This window comes from Strongylocentrotus purpuratus, unplaced genomic scaffold (genome assembly GCF_000002235.5).
Source record: "Strongylocentrotus purpuratus isolate Spur 01 unplaced genomic scaffold, Spur_5.0 spur5_scaffold_13, whole genome shotgun sequence".
Classification (NCBI taxonomy): domain Eukaryota; kingdom Metazoa; phylum Echinodermata; class Echinoidea; order Camarodonta; family Strongylocentrotidae; genus Strongylocentrotus; species Strongylocentrotus purpuratus.
The window spans coordinates 33,517,681-33,540,690 of NW_022145598.1; the positions used below are offsets into that span (position 1 = coordinate 33,517,681).

Below are 23,010 nucleotides of genomic sequence, written 5' to 3' on the forward strand. Positions count from 1 at the left end.
TGCTCCCAAAATTTAGGTAAATAATTTTTTTGAAAGACGGGTACTTATAAAGTAAATAATCATCTGATACCAATAACGCAATTTTCATCAAAAGTGGATTTAGCTTCTTTTGGAATTAAGCTCTTCATATTATGTACGTAGGTAGAGTGTGTATAATGTATATTTGACTTTACCTTCGTTTGTAGAATTGCGGGAATGCGGGAGTGGCTCATCATGATGTTGACAGCAGCCTTTTGTACATATTGTATTAATGTCCTCAGTTATGTAGGTTGGAGGTCCATTGTTTCCAACATGCTCTAATCTGGTATATAAAATGAAAGAAACAATAGTTTTAAGTAAAATATTGATCAAAAAGGGACACGAGGTACCCTAAAAATGGTAGTTCGATTTGAAACCATCTATGCGTAATATGGTACTGATGTGTTTAAAAGATATTTCAAGTACAAACACAGCTTTCTTTACACATCGGTTTTATGTGTTTTGGGGTGGGTTTTTTTGTGTGTGGTGGGGGAAGGGAGCTGATGTTTGTACATACATCCAACCCCCACCGAAACATCTAGATCTAAATGAAGAAAACTGTTAAAATTCGAGCGCTTGTTCAATGAAAGGGTTGAAGTTAATAAAGCTACATTTCTTCATCTTTCGCCATCATTCATCCCGGCTGGACAATTTCCAGAGACACGGTATGGTAAAGTAGACTATTGTATTTATACGTATCAATGGAGGGGAATAATGTTTATAGCCTTAAATTCATGATCCTCCTTAACCGTTTTCATTTTTGGGCAATAATAGCAAAGGTTGCGAAATTTTATAGACAATGTACTGCCAAAAAAATAAAATCCCAGCAGCATTTCGGTAAATGAACATAATTACATTTGAAATACATCATAACGAAGGATATTGTTTTCCTTTCATATGATACTATATTCGTTATTAGTTATTGCTGTCGTTGACATCATCAAGGTGTTTATTTCCCATTAACAAGTGTTTTCAATCACCAAGAGTGGACTTCACTTTTACGACCAACAGGTCTTGTATAATGCATAGTGGCCTACCTCTACAAGGAAATTTTAATCATGATATAAAATCTCCCTCAGCCTCGTCTATAAAACATATCAATTTATTTATTTATACATTATGTTTTCTTTGGAAAAACAGGGTATTCCCATTCAGTACCAAAGATGGCCTGCTTCGCAAGGGGGCCCTGCTAGGAACGAAATAATACAACATGAGTATTAAATATTTTAACAAGTAAATGGCAATTTTAACATGAAGGCAAGTTAGAGGTTTTCTTGGTGGGACCACGGAATCGCTACTTCAGATACCTTAGCACACACAGACAAATGAATTGTTTCTTCGTATTCTGGTCAGCGAAATATGATGTGATACTGCAGGGTCACAGACTACTATGTGTCTTTGTAAATGCATCCACACAATAAATGGCCATTCATTGGATCTCACTCTGCTTTCATTTTCTTTTGGTGATTAAATCCAAATGTCCTGTCCATTTCGGGCTATATATGGACTCATATCATACATTTAATGTGGAAAGAAGAATAAAGATGATGAAATAAGTGTCTTTATCTCATGTTTTGTTTATTTGCCTTGTACTTAAACGGAAATACATCATACATCACTGCTGTGCGCAAATTTTTGTTCACACCACCTACATAAAACCTTTCAAATTCAATAATGCATGACAATATTGTATTAAGCATGTCTGGTATCATAGGAGCCTGTTTGGCAATCAATTTTATTTGGGGGAATTCTATTCAATTATTCGTTCATTTAGTTTCATGGATTCCATATATTTGTGTGTGTTATGTGTGAGTGAATGTATTTTTTTCTATACATCTCTATATCTGTGTATGTATTTATATGTATATGTGTTTTTGTGTGTGTATAAAGAGACATATTTGCATATGCTTGATGTGAGGTATATCATGTCAATCCTCTTGTTGTTTATGGAATTTCTTGTTGCTTCGTATTGTCATCTCCGGACGAATTCAGGGTTTGAAAAACCAAACCTAGATAATATATTGGTCCAGTGGACCTTCCCCTTTTAAGACAACGTCTTTTTCTGTTTTATGTATTTTATTTGTTTATCTTGTTGTACTTTGCACCTCTTGTACTGAAACTGAGTTAACTGTTTTCTATTTACAAAATGAATATGTTGTGCCTGAAATGTCAAGGGACGTCAACTATATGATTGCTTCACTAAACTATGTAACAACAAACTTTGAAGCTTTCAGCCATTTGTTGTGTTTACCTAATAAAATATCAATGACAATGCAAGAAATAAAAAGATTGTGACAGAGTAAATATCTTTTGGTTTCTCTCTTTATTCGTCGAACTTTCGATCTATTTCATGATAACAGTGAAACACAAAATGATGGGTTGAATGATACATGGAATTGCGTAAGTGTAAACATATAAATAAAGATGTCAATCCAAGCCATAATTATATGTTCCCTTGTCTCAACATCCTGACCAATTTCATTGTCATTGGTGTTTCATTGCGTGTATGCGATATTCGATTCGAAAGAGGTATTACCATTTCACTGAAAATCACATTTATGTTTGATACTGAAAATAGTCACACTTTTATTATTCAGAATGTTGGACTTTATATCTAAAGAATGAGGGGCCGATTATTATACTGAGCTCTAATAAACTACATGGGAGTTGTCACCATACGCCACACCCTCTCCCCCTTGGTTCATGTGTCCATTCTGTCATTCAGGTCATATACATGTACGGCCTGGTCGCCCTGGTGACGTTCATGACCGTCAAGTACATGCCTTACGCATGTTATTTTTTCCAGACACAATGGAGCCACGGCCACAGACAGAAAAACATTTGTAGATATTTAGAGGGCGCTATTTAGGTCATACGTGACAATTAGAGCGTGAAATTCAACTTGGATGAGAACAATGCTAGTATCTAGATATTATCAAATTTGAGACGAAATGTAACTGGTATACGTAAGTAATGGCAATTTAAGGTGTTAGGTGTAATTTTTTAAAGAATTGTAGGTCAGGTTTTAAGCCGCACATGAGATGAAAGAACATCTCTGGAACTATTTAGAGGAATTTGTTAGAAGTCAGTATGATCTAGGATAGTGGAGAAACGAAGAAAGAAAGGCCTTAAAACGGACCAGAAAAGGACAAAATGGCGCCTGGATGGTTGCGCATCAGTGATTTAGGAAACAAAGGGTCAGGTGACCTTAATTAGATGCCGGAGATTACGCCTATGAAGTTTCTGAAAAATATTGAATTCATCTTTTAATGGCAGGTAAGTCTCCTCTATTCCTATCAACTCCGCCAATTCACACTTCGCTCGCTATGGTCTACCTGATCGTAAATACTTTAGCCCCCCCCCCCCCACCCCCAATTTCAAAAACGTTCCGCGGGGCCTGTTAACATAGAACGATATAGATTGAGCCCTCTTTATGTTCCGATACATAAGGGATTAGCGTATCAAGTCAATGATCTTTATCAAGCTGTCTATCATCTCTAAACATGTGTATCATTTGAGTTTTTGGGGAACAATCCAAGAGTCTTGTCTTTCACTTCAGCTCTCTTTGGTGTTTATGGCCTTCAATAAATGTACATTCCTAACAGATTTGTATATTTTAGACGTGATCAAAATTCTTTTAATAGTTTCTAATTTTAGTCTATATTTCGTTCGTGTTTTGTTTTGTTACGTATTTTAAAATTTAGTTTTTGTTGGAGTTGTATCTTGTTTTACATTGTATTGTGATTGTTTCATGTAATACAGGGCTCTCTTGCAAAGCCGTTTTTACGTACTGAAGAGACCAACCTGTATATGGAACACATAAAACATAAATACATGTACGAATAAATATATATTTCTAGATGTGTAACGGTATCCACTGTCAATATTCCAAGATAAATATTCTAACTGGAAATTAGATTACAAAATAAACATCAGAAGTGAATCATACTCCCTTCAGAAGCTGGGAATACGCTTATCGTGCATCATCATGAAACATTGGGCTAAAACGTTTATGCAAATTATGCAAACTGCCCAACATTGCCCGCATGTTGAAATTGTTCTCTAACAACATGAGATCACGAATCACCACCATGATCATCAACTACAACAACAACAACAACAAACACATCTTCAACGAAAATACCTTGTGTAGGCTCATGAATTACAAAGTCCACTATCCTACCGTTTATTTTGGGGGAACCACCTTGAACAACTGATGTTCCATATGTTACCAGCGCCAAAATGCCTTATCTTTGCCAAGGTATAGACTTCAGAAAATTAAGACATGCTAATGTGGGTGTAGTCCAACTTCTCATCATTTTCACAATACTAATAACATTTGTCAAATTGTTTAATCTATTTACTAAGAAGTAGGGTTTCTGCGATTGTATGTAACTCATTCCGATAACCTTATATTAATAGTGGCAATTACTTGGATCAACACAATTTAGAGTTGACGACTCAAACATGATATATTTTATACTCACTGTTTGCCTAGATTCTGCTAAATGTGAAATGAATCGTGGAATGAGGCGTCGAATATATTTCCTCAGGCGTCGAATATATTTCCTCAGAAATATTATCCAATTATAGTGGAGCTAAAAAGATTCACACATTATCTTACACAGTCAATTAAAAGTAAACTGCAACAAGTGACATGAGAGATCTCCTCTACAACGTGTTATAAAGGCGTTTACAATGTCTCTTTCGCAAAATGAATCCGGTTTAACAGATGCCAAAACATGCAGTGTGTCGAATAAAATGATCTACATATCAATATAATGCAGATTCCCTTCGCATAAATGGGCTTCGTTCCATCGGAACAAATAACCAGTATATGAAATGGAGGACATATGCTGCATGAATATGTATTCCACCGTCTGGTAACGTGAAATTGAGCAGGAAACTGATGCAAGGCAGTTGGATCATGTGGTCCAATAACAAAACCAGAGGAAAGTACATAAAACTAGAGCTAACCAACCAAACAAAATAATACATATCTCTCGTTCAGTGAACCGGTCATAATGGGCATTGTGATAAAAACACTAATATTATGTGACAAAGTGGCGAATTCGCTCACGAAGTGGAAACCTTAGTCTTTTCCCAGACAGAAAGAAATATAAATAACGATAAAAAAAATCATTTGGTTGTACTCGATTGCCCGCTCCTCATTTTCGGGCCGCTCGTATTTTTTTTAATTTTAATGATACTTTATATATATATATATATATATATATTTTTTTTTTTTTTTTTTTTTTTTTTTTTTGGGGGGGGGGGGGGGTTGTTGTTTGATTTTCTTGTTGTTGTTTTGTTTTTATTTTTTTTTAAATTGGGGGTGGGGAGCAATTTTAAACGCCAAACATAAAATTTTATGCATTTTGCAGGGATCAAAATGCGTCCCGTTGCCAATTTGGTCTTTCCAGTACGCAATTCTGTCTTACACAATGTTCATTGTATAGACTTCGCACCCGATTAGACTACTGAAACTAAAATGACTTAATGAAAAAAGTAGAAATGAGAAAATATTTTACAAAAACTTATTTCCCAACACCATCATTAATATTGAAATAAATATTTTTTAAATATTTTTTTATGAAAAAATAACATCCAAAAAACAAATCATGGGAAAAAATAAAATTATAGAAAGACCCCCCCCCCCAAAAAAAGGAGAGGATACTTCAATTTATAACAGTTGTCGTTGCAACTGTGTACTTTTCCCACAACTCAATCATTTAAATCTATATACTACACTAGCGAATGTAGACAAAATCTTCTGCTGCAAATATAAATATTTTATTTGGTGGGGGGTGGGGGGTTAAGGGTATGCGAGGCTTTGGTTACCCAGTCACTATTTGATTATGTTTTTCTTTGTTTTTTCACATTCGAGATTCGTTTTATCGTAGTTTTTAAACGTGTGTTTATTTATTATTATCTAAAATTTGTCATGTTTGCTGTTCCAACTGATATACCATGCATAATATACCTACGAAGACTCGGCCAAGTCTGAAGAGAATGACCCTGTTCTGAAGGAAGTTAGGGACTTAGGGACTTGTACAGAACCAAGTATAAGCCAATTCAGAAACCTGAGGCGGATGTATCATTGCACGTGGCTGGTTAAGGGAGTGGTCGAATTATGTAGAATATGCCAACCTCTTGTACCGAGAGTTTGAAGACCCCCATTCCAACTATTAGTGACAGAGGTATTGAAAGAGACTGTACACACGATCAGGTGCGTACAAAGGAGGGGTGTGTGTTTTGGGGGTTAACCTCCCCCCCCCCCCCTTATATTTTTGATTTGCTTCAGGGGCTGGGGGTGCTGATTTAAAAAAAAAAATTGTGTTCCTACCACTGAAATGTTATCTCTGACATGTTTGCTTCTGACATTTTTATCTTAGCATTTTTCCGTCTGGCATTTTAAACGTTGACATTCCCCACGATATTGGAAAATGTTTGCTCCCACTATGTTAAGATCCAATAATTTGGAAATGGCGCGTGCATTGCCCCCCCCCCCCCCCGCCAATATACCCCCAGGCTTTGTGTAAATTGTTTGTGTATTTTACAATGTAATATATATAAGTCATCCTTAAGGAAAAAATATGAGTCTCTTTGTGAGGGCTCGATTTTAAAAAAAAAATCATGATTTCAGAATAATGCCTTGTTTAGTTCATTAAGCTGCATGAAAACACTTTTCTAAAAACATTTCGTGGATCGCTTAATATAGAATAACCAAAACACAATGAGCCTCCCCTATGCCATCCTATCACGCACAAAACCATGAACATTAAAAAAATATCGCATTTATGTTTGATACAAATGAGGGGCCAACTACATACATGTACCTCTGACAATTTACAGGGGGACCTTCATCGTATTGAGTACTCCCATACCCTCTCCACCCTGATATAGGTCCACGATTCATGCCCCTTCTGGTAATGGCGTTCGGTGAACAAAGGTCACATACAGTGTCATAGACAGGGAGATCACGCTTGCACGCAATCGTGTATTGCCCACTACTCGTACATAGCACAATTCGAATGCTGTTGAGAATGTACAATGCCGTTCAGGTACAATGTAGGATGCCATTTTGAGCTGTACCGTCAACACCATTTAGTGACTGCCTATTTTCTGGTAATCATTTTGTCATTTTTTTGCATATTACAAGCTGTTACTGACGTAAGATGCTTACAACGCAAGTCTTCTATTTGTCTCTTCATTGCAAACCCTGCATGCAAGGCAAATACTTTCAGCCTGATTATAATCCTGATGATGAAAACAAAAATTACCACCAATAATGTGGCGTTGTTCTTGCCATGATAATTTGCAAATGTTTGATATAATTAATAGTAATGAAAGTATATAGGATTACCAGAATCATTGGGATGTCATTTGCACTTAGTTGTAACACGTCGGTTTTTGCTGCTTCCAGCAAATATTTGTAGGCATAAATATAAAATCATAATAAGGTTTTGACCCCCCCCCCCTCTCCACACACATCAAAAAAAAGAAGAAAAAAAAGAATATATAAACAGGAAGTTACAATTGGAGTTAGTGATCATGTCGGCAATCTCACTGACACTGACACACATAAATTAGATCTAGTGAATGTGATAATCCGGATCGTATTTCATCTTCAGACCTATCGTTATTGTTTATATATTGAAAAATAAAATGTAGCATTTGAACACTTGAAAAAAGAAATCTATTCTGAGCTAATTTGTTGTTCTGCCAGTGTTAAAGCAACTACTGTCCTACGGTTTAAAATGAATATATCCGGTACTGTGGTCTATAACTGAAAAGGAGCGACTTTAAAGAGAAGGTTGATTGAAATGTGGAAAATATGCAAATTATACCTCTACAGTACAATTTTGATACCCTTTCCAGAACTCACCCTCAAAGTGAAATGACGGCGTTATTTACATGCGATAAGGTGACGTCACAATATGTACATCGTACAAGACAATGTTGGATACCCATTGCATTTTTTATGGGTTAACGTTGTTTTTATATTTTACCGCCAGTGCATGGTGATATTTCCTTCATTTGTGGCATTTTTAATGAGATACACTGAATAAATAATACTTTCTGCAAATGTTTGTTTGATTTTTATGTTATTTTTCATCACAATTCAGCATACAAATTTGGAGAAAAAAAATCACATGTTCTGAGAGCAGAACAGCGTGCACGTGTCTGATCTGGAAGTGCAGAGGACATTTTTCATGCTGACCTAACGACTCTTCTGGATCAAAATAGGACACAAATCTACATTAAATTGTCCAGACAGTGGCGGATCCAGGGGGGGAGAAAAAAACATGTAAAAACACGAGATTTTTACCTTTTTTTTATGGGGGTTGGGGGTTGGGCGCCCCCCCCCCCCCCTGGCGCTCAAAAGGGGGGGGGGGGTGGGGCAAATTTTAAAAGAAATTGAGGACCCCCCCCCCCCCCAACAAAATAAAAAAAATATATAAAAAAATAAATCCCCAAACATGAGTTTTGGCGCACTTTGGTTCCTCCCTGGCCCACTGTGCGACGGTGTGGTGCGGGCGCGCGCGCGTGCGTGTTAAGTTAGTGACTGTAATCTTAGTTTACGGTCGCTAACACACACACGCGCCCGCACCCCCACCGTCGGTAAGGTATGCAAGTGAATTGCGCAGCAGTTTGCCGTGAATCCAGTAAGAAAGTGTATTATAAGTCTTCGTTTTCAAGAAAAATACTCAAAAAAGAAGGTTGTTTTAAATTAACACGAAACAGGTAAGAAACATAACGACTTTTAAATCATGACCATTATTTGAACAATAATAATTGATGAAGATTTGGTCGATCAATGGTATTTTGGGTATCTCCACGCCGGAGATACAGGTCAAAGTCTGGACATGATTCTGAACTAGCGCCAATAATTTCACTCAGTGCAACTCTTCGATTGCAATCATGATACCAAATTCAGTCAATTTTAAAATCAATGAACCTTCTTTTTAATACCATATTACCCATGTTTCCCTAGTCAAAATGGGCTCTGGAAAAATATTTTTTTTTCCTATTTTTCACTATTTATTTCCTATTTTTATGTGAATGTACCCTATTTAAACACTATTTTTTATTAAAAATAGATTAAAAATAGCATATGACAGCCTATTTTTTTTCTATTTCTAGGAATTGGTGGTTTGATAACTATTTTTTACCTATTTCTTCCTATTTTTTTACTATGTTTTTGGACTTGAATTTTTTTCTGCCATTTTCTTCCTATTTTTTACCTATTTCTTACTATTTTTCCCCTATTCTTTTCGACTTAGTTTTTTTGTCACCAGATTTTGTCCTATTTTTTCACTATGTTTCTGGACTTTGATTTTTTCACCCATTTTCTTCCTATTTTTTTACTATGTTTTGGGACGTAGATTTTTTCTGCCATTTTCTTCCTATTTTTAACCTATTTCTTACTATTTTTTCCCTATTCTTTTCGACTTAGATTTTTTGTCACCAGATTTCGTCCTATATTTTCACTTTGTTTCTGGACTTTGCCCTTTTTCACCCATTTTCTTCCTATTTGGCTATGTTTTGTACTTATATTTTCTCTGCCGTTTTCTTCCTATTTTTTTACTATGTTTTTGGACTTGGATTTTTCTCTGCCATTTTCTTTCTATTTTTTTACTATGTTTTTGGACTTAAATTTTTCTCTGCCATTTTCTTCCTATTTTTTTACTATGTTTCTGGACTTTGATTTTTCTTACTCATTTTCTTTCTATTTTTTTACTCTGTTTTTGTACTTAGATTTTTCTCTGCCATTTTCTTCCTATTTTTTTACTATGTTTTTGGACTTATATTTTCTCTGCCATTTTCTTCCTATTTTTTTACTATGTTTTTGGACTTGGATTTTTCTCTGCCATTTTCTTCCTATTTTTTTACTATGTTTTTGGACTTAAATTTTTCTCTGCCATTTTCTTCCTATTTTTTTACTATGTTTCTGGACTTTGATTTTCTTACTCATTTTCTTCCTATTTTTTTACTATGTTTCTGGACTTAGATTTTCTTACTCATTTTCTTCTTATTTTTTTACTATGTTTTTGGACTTATATTTTTCTCTGCCATTTTCTTCCTATTTTTTTACTATGTTTTTGGACTTAGATTTTTCTCTGCCATTTTCTTCCTATTTTTTTACTATGTTTTTGGACTTCAATTTTCTCACCCATTTTCTTCCTATTTTTTTAGGGTTAGGGACTTAATTTTTTTATCACCATTTTTTCCCTATATTTTGTTTACTATGTTCACAGACCTAATGGATTTTGTCACCTTTTTGCTTTTAATATAGGCCGATATTTGATTTTTAAGGTTGTTGAAACTTTTTTACACTTTATAAATATATATTTGCACAATTCAAAACATATTTCACAATATAACTATAATGTTAACAAAAATTGCGATATTTCGTCTTTTAAAATGAAATGAAAAAAAAAATCAAAGAAGATTTGGACAAATTACTGGCCCTCCTTAGAACTCAACTCTTCCTTTAAGGGAGCATAATTATTTCGTAGGCCTGTGAACATTTTAAGGGAGCATAAATATATCGTATAGGCCTGTGAACATTTAATCAAGAATTAAGAATGTTTTAATTTTATCTTTAAATGAAATGACTATCGATTTTGAATATTTCAAGTAAAAAAGTATGTAATTAGCAAAAGAATTAGCTTACTACTATAGTGTTATAGTGACTAGAACTTATCCAATTGGATGTAATTGTAACAATTTTCCCCATAATAAATACAAAGGTGAAGGGGTACTCTTCAAAAATGTTGAATCATGATGAAACACAACTAAATGTGTGCTGCCATCTAGTGGTAGAAAGCGAATAGGCCAACCGGTAGTTTATTTTCAAATTCAAATCTTCACTCAGACTCTGTGATGATCAGCTCAACGGCGCATATTTCAATCATTACTTTGCCATTTCGCCAGACTTGTCTTCCTGTAAAACCCACAGTATGGGTAATAAGGGGTAGATTTACACCAGGAAAGGACAATTTCAAGAGTAATTCCAGGGCAAGAATTGAAAGAACAAAATGAAAGGATCGAATTTATTACCAAGATTAGGCCTACAGTTCCAACACTAGCACTCTTGTGTTGGAGAAATACGATCAACTTGCTTTGCACTACATGCACTGGACTGCTACTGCTAGCTGCTGGAGCTACTTTAAAGATCTTCATTTTGAAGGTGAGTAATAAAATTACACACAATTCAATACGAAATTGAGTTTGCTTTCTGTACAATTAAATTAGGAAATTGGTTAAGTAAATCTTGATTTTGTAAATTTATTTGGTTCATGAAAAAATCCAAACCATCATCAAACTGATCACAGTTGACGAAGATCGTAGATTATATTCCCTAGTAGTATGTCTACATAATTTACATAGTCACCTATATATCTGTGTTTACGTAAGGCTTTTCATTGGAAGTGAACAATCAAACATGACGAATCTCATTAAAGAATGGAATTAGCGTATTATAGTAGGTCTACTCATTCACAAATATATTTGAGCAAATTAACGCAGTGCAGTGTAGGCTAGATTCCGCCACATGCGCGTGCTGGCTGCATGGTAGTTGGTAAGACATGTGAACGCATGTGGATATATAGCATCTCCATTGAACACATGGCACAGGATCTGCACTCGTTTTGAATGAATTGCAATTCTTTACACTTTTTACAGCCAGGTAGAAATTTCATAAGCCAATAAATCATCCTAAATCATACGTGCAAGATTTTCTTTCATATTTTTAACAGAAATTGAATGGCAAAGTTGATTCTTAGAAGCCGTACATTTGTATGTCACATACACTGTATATATTATGTGTGTTATGATTTTTTTTTCCATCACAATCCCGCATTCAATTGGCTGTGCAGATCCTGCATGCACATATAGGTGTATTGCATCATGCATGACCATATAGTTGCAAAGTATAGCTCATCATTCAATCATCATAATTCATACATGTAAGTAGTCAAGCATCTATCATGTCATGAATTTGTGAAGGATGCAAGTAACTGTAGTTCTTACATGAATTTCATTTGTACAGTGTACATTCCACGTTCAACTCTTAAATTTTCCTAGATTTGATTTGAAAGCATAATAGAATACTACAACCTGCTTATTTTTTTTTTACTTATTATTTTTTCTTCTTCAGGGTATCTTAGCTTCGGCTGCTGGAAAGTCATCAACTTGGACTGTGTGGCACTGGCACCCTTGTCTTCTAGAGTACATGTACATACAGACATACGTCTTAATTTGTTAGACTGAACTGTCCAACACACATCAAGGAAATGCAAGACATGGGTGAAAGTATTAGAATCATACATGGTTAATGACTTATTGTTCATCCGTAATTAATGGAAAGCATTTCAAAATGATGCCAATAATGCCGTCCAACAAATATTCAGCAAGTACTTCCAGGTTGCCTCGCCCTGCCACAATCAAACATGTGTTCGCGGTCGGAATGAATCTGAGACATAAATCTTCAATACACAGCTTAATTTTAACCAAGGCAATCTTAACAAACACAAATTGAATTACCTCACGGCGTAATTAAATATATACATGTATTGATGTATATATATATATATATATATATATATTCTATATCTGCGTATGAATATTTTTGTATAACTTTGTTTCACTATACTCTTTGCCATGTCAGCTCACGTGTACTATGTAGTTGATGCCAGTATTATGTAACACTTTATAGATGTGTATTCATGTAACAGTAATAAAGCTTTGTCTTAGTATTCATTTAAAGTTTTAAAGACATCTGAAGACTATTCATGTTTGACATCCTTATGACACTTGACAGATAGACCAAGTTGCCAGTGCTATTAACACTTTTTACATTGTTATAGATGTGAACTATACCTTTGTCTTCACATGTTTTCATTTATAGACATTTTTAAAGATTTTGTTTAGACTGTTGAAACTTGCCAGATAGCCTTGCTACTGGTATCATGTAACACTTTATAGTCATGTATAAGCTGTTCAATACTGGTTCACATCCTGTATATATGCTAGTATTTTATTAGCCAAAAATGTGAAAATTCATTTTTTTTTTTAAATTCTAATATCTTACATTCAGATTAGATTTACATTATAATAGTTTCGTTTACACAACTAATACATATATATATGTGAACCCAATATCCGCAATTTTTACCAGTGATTATATAGGGAACAATTTAATGAAGAAGAAAAAGATATATTTTTTTTCTTTCTTGCGTTTATGTTTACAAAGACCTAGTACTACCTTTGCGTAATATTTGTATCATTTATAAGACGGGTATATGCCAATCGGTTTGCCAAAGATACATAATATTTACCGGCCGTTCTTACCTCTAAATCCAAAATTTTCTATATGAAATGCTGCTCAAGTTTTGTAAGTGTGACTTTTGTAGATATGTTTTAATAGTTTGTGGACTGTTTGTTTAGTATTCTCATTCACCATATGGGTGTACATTGCATGTGATATTTTATGTAATAAAGTGTTCTAACGTTTCAAACTGAAATAAAAATGTGTTTGCATTTTATTTATCTTGTACATCTGGCAGCAGAAAAATAGGATAGAAATATTTTAGTGTATTTATTTCCCCCCTATTTTATTCCTATTTTAGTTTTTACTCGGGTAATATGTGGACGGGGATTCGACTAATCCAATTATTTTGTACATGTGCGCATGACATGCACCTACATGCATATATTGTACAACAAGGTGCTACAAAGTAGAGCTTGACAGAGATTTAATTGCTACCAAACAATTATACAGTACACCAATCATTCAATTAATATTCCATTTTTTTTTAAATAGATTTTAAATATATTTGGTTTGTAAAAAAATATGTTAGAAATATATTTCAGAAAAAAATATGTCTGAAATATATTTATAAACTATTTTTATTTCAACGCTATTTAAGTCTCCTATTTTTTCCTATTTTTGTTCCAAAACTATGCTATTCGAAATAGCTTTTTGGGGTATTTTTAGGGGACGAAAAAAATAGGAAAAAAATATATTTCAAAACTATTTGTGGCTTTATTTTTTTCCTATTTTTTGTTCCAAAACTATAGCAATTAAATAGCTTTTTTGGGGGATGAGAAAAATAGGAAAAAAATATATTTCAAAACTATTTGTGGCTTTATTTTTTTCCTATTTTTAGGGGACGAGAAAAATAGGGAAAAAATATATTTCAAAACTATTTGTGGCTTTATTTTTTCCTATTTTTTGTTCCAAAACTATAGCAATTAAATAGCTTTTTTGGGGATGAGAAAAATAGGAAAAAAATATATTTTTGCATTTATTTTTTCCCTATTTTTTTTCTATTTTTTTCCTATTTATTTTTTACTAGGGTTGTCCTTTATAAAAGTGAGTTGCAATTGTAACTCACAACGTACTATAAACCTGGCGGTGGAACACAACGGGTCAGCTACTAGGTCAATTTTTTTTCCAGTCTTTGAAGCCGCTTGAAAACATTGAGTGGTCAGCTTTCATACAAAGACTGTAGCCAATGTCGATCTGCTACAATTGCAATATGCACTGCTATTTTAATGATGACAGTTTGCGCTGTGCGTAGGCAGGCGATCAACAATGTTTTTTCCCGTATAGTTCCTAATTTACATATAACACGAGACTCAATCTGTACACATTCAAAAGCACCCCTAATATTTGGGTATACTTGTGTATTGCCTGTGTTAGTCAAATCACATTTACGGCTCAAATGATACGAGTTAATTGATTCAAATATTGGAAATCATATGAGTTAGTCATATCGATCGCTTACCTTAAAGTGATGAAAATATCAAATCATTCAAAACTGGCGTCCACCGTACACGAAGATATAGCTTAGCGGAACCTTTTGCAGGAAAATATCTTTTAACAAAAGCAATATCCACTCCTACAAGTCTAAATGTAAACAGTGGAACTCATACCAGCAGTTATGCTGATAAATATATAATGGGCGGAACGTGCCATAAACATGACAACTATACATCCATCGAATGGCTATACGGCTATACAATATGCGACTATACGCCCGGCCATGCATTCATCGAAGTAGGCCTATTCGTGAACGCATGTATATAGTTTCCAGCATGCGGCCTGAAGTCCCACAATTCTGTACAACTATACACAATACAGCTGCCATCAATAGTACAGTTTAACCAAATGCATTAGGGGTTACCGCTGCGAGATGAGCGCCAGCGGCGGCCTTGCCTAGAATAAGCTAGCACATGTTTGCACGCACACGTGTCTTCCTTTGTGTAGTAGTGAAGATCATTCAGAGTAAACTTTCAGACAAAGCCGCTCGCCAGCGATTAATTTCGCAGCGGTAAGGCCAAAAAAACACACAAAAAACAACATGTTTAACATACTGCCTTTTTGAAAAACAGAAAGGAGGAGGCCCTTTTTTTTTCTTCTTCAAAATAGTCGCTTAAAATGGCCGCTGGGTACATTTTCCCGACAGTTGGGCTATTTTCCAAGATGGCCGCCGGTATTTTTTATTTCCTATTTCTTTTTAATCAGAAAAAGATCATTTTAGCAGAATGTTTTTCATGTTTAAGTTCATTGAAGAAAAAAAAAATATTACAAAATAGAAAAATAAAAATAAATACAAAATGGAAGGCGGCCCCCGAAAAGGAAGCGAACGGGGACGTGTGGAAATGGGGATAGTTGTCATGTTTATGACACGTTTAGCCTGCCATAGTAATGCAGTAAATTTGAATGCGTGACGTGTCCAATTTTTTTCTACGTGGTCCATAGAGATATATACTACTAACACTAGAGGGCGTACTCGCTCAAATTGCTGTGTGGACCTGGAGCGCTGGCCGCCATTACTAAGGAGGGCAGAAAAACGAACGACCCAACAAGATACTGTGCACAACATACGTGGAAAAAATTGGAGAAGCCAGGTTCGTGCGTTGCATTTGGATGTTCGAACCGAAGAAAGAAAGGGAACTGCATAATATTTCACAAGTAAGTTCTTCTTAATGTTATGTTGATTAATAAGGATATTTTAGAGCTAAAAATGTAGTTTATGCAGTGAATGTAGTCTGTACCCGGGTTGTCTCATGACAAGCAACCGCAGCTCCTGCAGCAGCGGAGCGCGCCAGTCCACGCCCGCCGGGCTGGGGCAGGCATGGGTTAAGGTTCTGGGGATGGTGATGGGAAAATTCTGCTGCGCTGGAGTCGCTCGCAACTCCAAGAGCCAAAGAGTCCAACTCGGAAATATAACTCCATGAGCTTGATTCTATTAAAGAAAAGTCTAGAATAAAACGATACAATTAATTTTATCTTATCTAATTTCAAGATAAAAATCAAATGTCAACTTCTTTAGATCTATATTTTAACTATAGACTAGACTCTAGATCTAAACTCTACTCTCTAATTTCTAAAGCTCGAAACGCAAAGCCAGGTTAGACAGATATAACCATCTGATATGGGTCATTTCTTTAATAAAACTGACATTTGTTGACATTCCCCATAATATAATCAGAGGTCTAGTGGAGCCAGACGCAGTCTCAGTAGAACAACCGACGATATAGAGAGACTGAAGCTTTTGGTCTAAGCCAGGCTAGCCTGCCAAATTTCACATCACAGGAGTTATCCAACTAGGCTAGGCTAGCCTAAAAATCCCACCGCACACTACACTATTTCTATCAAATTTGCTTATGACTTGCTGACATCATTATTATTTTATTTATTTGGCTGGAAGCTGCTTTCAGTTTCAGTCTTAAAAATCACATGAAATAGCATGAATAGTAGAACAATTGTCATGTTATGAGAAAAAACTCATTATTGTTTCCATTTGCTTTTATTGTAATGCAGGAATACACCCAAGAGAGGAAAGGATGTCACACTACATCTCATTCTTAGAGCTGTGCCTACTGTCTTTCCTGGACATCCTCCCTATAAACAGACCCATGGCTCAAGACTCCCAGCAAAACCATGTACAACATCCAAAAGTGTTCCCGTGCCTCCAAAGAAACCCTATGACATTACAAAAGAACATGACTATTCTTTTTCTGTCTGAGTTGATTAGAAACTGAATATAACCAGACAGCAAGTGCAAGATGCCAAGAACCAGCTTAAAGTGGTGAAACAAGGTAAACAGGAGAGATGGAAAAACCAGGACTCTCTTGCAGGAAGTCCACGAAAGCAGGCTCATTAGCCAGGATCAGCTTGACCTACTTCAACACAACTTTGGAGAGAACGCATTTTCAGGAAAAACAAAACAAAACATAGAACTTCATTCGTACAAACTACAAAGACAGATCGGTCTTTTATATTTTGCCTCTTGTCTGCATAGCTTATCCACTGGATGATTGACTGTGAAGCCGTTTAAAACTGGAGAGAGCTTTCAATAATCTTTTAAAAAAACAGAACAATCTGAGACTTTTGTTCTGTGTAATGAAATAAAATTTTGGGGACACATTGTGACAGTTGCACAACCTAACCATAATGTTCTGTTTGTTAACTTTACACGAAGGCAAACTAAAGTGGAACTTAGAAGAATTGATTAAATTAGGGGTTAAACAAAATGTACTTGAATTTTGAGTTGTTGTGAGGTACACTGTATTTGAATATTTACTCTATAAGCTTCATAATTGTACCTGCTGTATCTGATTCAGTTGCTATAATTTTTGCAAATTATTTGCACTCTACATGTGCTTTGATTCTGCAGGTACAGTATGGATAACCTGAGATAAACATGTAGACCTTTTTTTATAACATTGTCTGGATTGCTCTCAACCAAGTGATTTACATCATTAAAGATGAAAAGCAAGAAATTCACATCAAGTGAGCCCATTTTCAATAAGCGAGAAGAATTCACAGATGTGTTGCAATTGAATAGCTTGTGTAATGCACAGTTGCACACCATATCCACACCCATAGATCGTTTTGTACATAGGTTTGAATTTTGTTCCAAAATGGAAAACTGCTTTTGAAGAGATTTGATAACAGAACAATTATATGGAATAATGTCACTAGATGTAAACCCATAAGATTGTGCACTCTTTGGCTTGTTGTATCTACTGTGTACATTTGAGGGTAATCAGTTTCAAATTTATTATTATACCTGATGAATAATGATGTCAAAAGACCATGTTACTATGAGGTTTCACTGAATAGTGTAGTGCAGTATCCTGAGATGTAAGTCTCTTCAATTATAGTTCTTCATAGCAATACAGGTGACTTGGAATATATATGCTCAATTACTTTTTCTGGTTTGCATTTATTACTCGATGAAATGTCTTTGTATTATTAGTAAATGTAACGCGCCTGCGTGCGCTTGGAGCCAAGACTAGTTAATAAAGTGTTCGTTATCGCTGACATCTTGACACATAGACATTGGCCTCCTGACATTTATGTTTTGGGAGTTATTGTGGCGGTTTTGGGATGTGTAATGCTTGTCTTTGGTGGCGAATCAATTTGTCGTGGTTGTGTTGCCTATGATCCGTGACAGTAAATTTGGGGCTAAAATCTGAGGTGTTGTTTTTGCAATGTCTGTCCTTTCAATTGTGTTGTATTATTGCAGTATAATAAAATGTCAAAACTTAAATGCCTATGCTGTAGAATATCAACACACGTGTGCCGTGTGGTAATAAAAGGTTCATTTATTCATTTTTTTCCTTCAAATTGAATTATAAGTTTATTCTCTAAAACTGGTTGATGAAGAAAATAAGAAATACACTGTATCAAGGAGAATATTATTTATGGAGAAAAAAGGTGATGTGAATAAATAATTATTACATCAATGATCAGCTGTTTTTAAAGAATATTCATATATATTTATAGTGAACTGTAAAAAATTGAATTATTCTTTCAGACATATAGAAATTTTATAGAGATTAGGTGAAAGACATAAGGTGTGAATTTGATATAAAATGAGTGAGAGAAGAAGAAAAAGAATGTTTGGATGGATGGATGAATGATTGGATGAGTAAATAACATAATTTTTTTTAAATAAATGTGTATAATTCTTTCCTTTCCCCTCTTCCTATCTTCAGTATCGTCCTATATCTGCATTTCCATTATCTACCTATCCTTCTATGTTATATCTATCTATCCATCTATTTATGTGTCTAGCTATACCCATCTCTATCCCAAATCTATAAGTATCAATCTGTTTATAATAGCCATAAACATAAAATGAATATATAACCTTTAAAGCGTTTTAAATCAATAAACCCTGGCTCTCATAATAACTGAATTAGAAAGACATTGACCCCCGGCATTGGCCCTGTAGCATAAAACTTTGGTTAATATCATGACATAAATATCAAATACAAGTCCCAAATGCTTGATTCTGATTGGTTGAAAGCCAAGTAATATTTGATGTCATAATATCGCAGTTTTATATTGACAAAGAGGAAGAAAAATTGAAGATATACTGAAATATAAATAGCTTTTTGTGTCCCTTTTACCTCACCATAACACCCGTAATTAATCTTGACCTACACCAGATACCATGACTGAGGCATGAGTAGGGTTCATGCATTATGCAAAATACCACAATTATAACGTTTCATACTCGAAAACCGATAAATCAGCTCGAAAAATGAAGCTTCACATTGCTTATCAGTAGCACAGTTTCGAAGGGAACATCCGGGTATTTCTCGAAGTTGTGCCCTCCTTAGTAATGGCGGACCGCGCTCCATGCGCGCACAGAGCTTTGAACGGGCGCGTATGACGAGTCCGCACTCTAGCCTTATTAAGTATATATCTCTATGGCGTGGATACATTACCGGAACCTTTTACATTAATATATTTAAAGGTACATTACATGTAGTATCGAACATATCGAAGCCCGATGCCTATATAAACACTGTGATTCTGAATTTTAGCTCTTAAAGTGAATTTTACCTAACCCATACTTCAAAGTAGGCTAGGCTTGAAGGGGGAATATGGTTTAACACATTGAATGAGTAGACGTGGAATGACTTAGGCCAAATAGTTGTAAATCTATGTACTTTAGAGATTTGTTTTTATGTTTTGTTTTGTGTTTAGATATATAGATCTGAGTGGACTCTGACTTTTCACTCCAAAAATTTCTGTCATGGCTATGCCATGATATAGACAAAACAATAACATTGCTTCAATGGGAAACTTACATTTCTAGGTGAATTAAGCTTTGTTTACGGTTTGTAAACAAATCTTAAGGCGGTGTCACACAAAGGCCAAAAATCCGGATTTTAGTTATCCGAATTTTAGTTATCCTCTTAATTGCTGTCTGTCATGAATTATCCCATTAAAAATCCTATAACAAAGTAAGAAAATTTCCCTTGAAAGGATTTTTCAAGGGATTTTTTAAGGGATTTTTCGGTGTGACACCGCCTTTTAAGTCAAATGTTAACATTTATCTTCCTGCTATGAGTTCATTACCTAGAGAATTACCTCTTTTGAATTGTACGCTGAATACAGGTAGGCCTATATCGTGCAATCTAAAATCCTCTGTATGAGTTCTGTTGTACAAAATCAACACAAATATCTTAACTTGAAACACTTCCCCCTGAAAAAAAATTCCGACTGAAAAATATGTTACGTTATTCACCTTGTATTATAGCCATCCGCGTCTTTTTCTTAATTGTGTTCTCTTTTTTTGGTAACAGTCTCTAGAATGAACATGTAGATGGATCCGATAAATGTGTGGAATGTGTGTGCGATCTTTATAACTGATTTGCTGTTTTATCTCATTCAATTTGTTAAATATTCTATGTAGGCCTACTCACTTCCTCAAAACCAAATAAACATTAAAATATCAACGAATTCAAAATATCAAAAATTTTCAACGGTTTTTTCCAAATTTGCGGGAGCAAAAAAAAAAAATTGCCCCCCCTCTAAGATATCCTGGATCCGCGCCTGTAAAGTGCTGAGATATTATGACGGCATTGAACCCCGACATTTTGTTGCACATTTTTACCTCTGACATCCTTCTTCGGATAGATATGAAAATGATTCATGTTTGCGAGTGAATATGCAGAGCACGCATGATAGGTCACAATCGGAGAGACTTGCATGTAGACCACAATTTCCAATCTAAAAAAACATTATTGTGTAAAGATAGACTAAATATTTAAAACAAACACACAACATATAGGCCAACTTTTCAGTCCATTACACTAGCTCTAGTTTCGCATATCATCTAATTCGAGCGGATTTGACCTCAGAATGACCCAACTACGGCCCGTTCAACCCCGGGTTGGTTACCGCCGCGCCGCGTCATGGTCAAAGTCCATCTCTCTTTCGTCTTGAGTATCAATATGCCCGACTTTCTATTGTTGTACATGTATTAAGTATACAACTTAGTATGTAGCTTTTGACAACCACCGAACCATAAATCATGGACTTTGCTACCTAAGCGCAGTGTCGTTATGAGGCCTAAATATTATAGAGTGGGGGAGGGAGTGTGTTACAATTATTTATATTAATATTGGGTGCAATATCTACTACTCTAATCTGTTAAAAAGGTGTATGCTTTGTTTTTCTTTAATTTGCAGGACCCTCATGTATTGCTCGGATGGCAGTTTCTTAACCGATAAGGCAACCCAGCTAAAAATAAAAGATACAAATTTAGAAAAATAAATAAATATCATCATTGTAGTTAGATCAAAAGTAGATAGGAGTTTCAATTCATTTTCCATTATGTTGTTTACAATTTAATCGCTCAAAAAAATTATCTTGATATATTAAACAAACAAAAGGTTATGTTTGGGCAAAGATGAGAGATGGTTCGGTGATGTTCTGTTATAGTAACTTCCATTTTTGTAAACAAAAGAATGACATCAATAATTTATACAATTCTGCGACTTTCGGGGGTACTAAAAATGAAGTAGTATAAATATTCTAATCCTTGCCCATTTTATTTTAACCCTTACTTGTCTCATACGACCGTTATTATCAGGGGCTACATGTAGATTATATGGGAATTTCTGTAGAATTAGCTTTATTCGCCCATCGACCATGATTATCTAATCGATAATTAAATGCAGAACAAGACAATTTAGAACGAGACTGAATCATATTGAAAACAAAACATGTTAAATTGTAGCTGCCTTCATTGTTTCCGTTCATTAGGAGGGGGGAGGGGGGTGGCTCGTTAAATCTCACATAAGTTTTTTCTTTCTTAATATTTAGTTGGTGTTTTTTCTCCCCCAAATCTAGTATTCAATTGATGTTGTGCTAGATTTTGTTTTCTTCCAGATAATGAATAAACGGGCTGTAGGCCTTGGTTATTGTCGTTATTTCACATGATTATGTAATGTATTTTTTTAGAAAATCATTTTTTTTTTTTTTTATTATCATACTTTTGTGTTAATTTGTGCTGTTTTATAATAAATGTGATGTTATTTTATGTGCCTGTATAATGCAAGGCTTCCTTGGAAAACAGGCCATTCAAATTATTTTTTTGGCTTGAATGGAACCACCCTATACTGAAATAAAACTTATTAAATAAATTATTCATCAAACACTATGGATATTGTTATTCAAGTAAAGGTGTCAAAGTTAATGGAGCACCTTAAAAATTACTGTTTCAAATAACACAAGAGGAACAAGACAAAATAAAACAAGATAGGCAAATGATTTCTTGCTCGGACATAACGTGCAAGACCATGTTTTTAAAGTCAAAACGGCGAGCTAGTTCATATCAATTTCTTTATATATATCATTTAAAATCAAAGAAGTACAATTAATACATTATGTTATCCTCCTGGAAGTAGGCTGGTATCAATTACAAAAAAGAAAATACAAAAAACTGAAATGTCATCAAATATGAATGTTTCATTACCGCATTTTATTCATAAAAATGCACGATCGACTCATAGGGTAAAGCTGGTGAACGCCCTATTACAATTCTTTTAAGAAAAAAGGTAGACCTACTACCACAGCAAGCGAGGCTTTCTAGATTTTTTTAATAACCTTTCACAAATTAATATTCGAGTCAAGCTCGCTATCCCTAAGGACCGCTATTCATAAGG

The 23,010-nt window shown here is 34.8% G+C and overlaps 1 protein-coding gene across 1 annotated transcript in view; it reads right to left on the bottom strand.

The window, feature by feature from the left end:
* LOC105446516 overlaps positions 1–23,010 on the bottom strand; it is a 115,368-nt gene that overhangs the window by 88,907 nt on the left and 3,451 nt on the right. The window contains exon 2 of the mRNA XM_030983715.1: positions 174–301. The gene's annotated coding sequence lies outside the window, so the exon portion shown is untranslated. The remainder of the gene's footprint in view (positions 1–173; positions 302–23,010) is intronic.